The sequence below is a fragment of the Etheostoma spectabile genome, chromosome 14 (genome assembly GCF_008692095.1).
Source record: "Etheostoma spectabile isolate EspeVRDwgs_2016 chromosome 14, UIUC_Espe_1.0, whole genome shotgun sequence".
Taxonomy (NCBI): domain Eukaryota; kingdom Metazoa; phylum Chordata; class Actinopteri; order Perciformes; family Percidae; genus Etheostoma; species Etheostoma spectabile.
The window spans coordinates 23470921-23471248 of record NC_045746.1 but is presented as its reverse complement, the minus strand read 5'-3'; the positions used below and the strand labels follow the sequence as shown (position 1 = coordinate 23471248).

Below are 328 nucleotides of genomic sequence, written 5' to 3'. Positions count from 1 at the left end.
CATGACGTCTTAGTGTATTACAAACAGTAACCTTGGAAACGGTGGTCCCAGCTCTTTTCAGGTTATCGACCAGCTCCTCCCGTGTAGTTCTGGGCTGATTTCTCACCTTTCTTAGGATCATTGAGACCCCACGAGGTGAGATCTGGCATGGAGCCCCAGTCCGAGGGAGATTGACAGTCATGTTTAGCTTCTTCCATTTTCTAATGATTGCTCCAACAGTGGACCTTTTTTCACTAAGCTGCTTGGCAATTTCCCCGTAGCCCTTTCAAGCCTTGTGGAGGTGTACAATTTAGTCTCTAGTGTCTTCGGACAGCTCTTTGGTCTTGGC

General features: G+C 47.9%; 1 protein-coding gene across 2 annotated transcripts in view; it reads right to left on the bottom strand.

Moving 5' to 3' along the window:
* Positions 1-328, bottom strand: part of bag6l (BCL2 associated athanogene 6, like) — a 32218-nt gene that overhangs the window by 14738 nt on the left and 17152 nt on the right. The window lies entirely within an intron of this gene.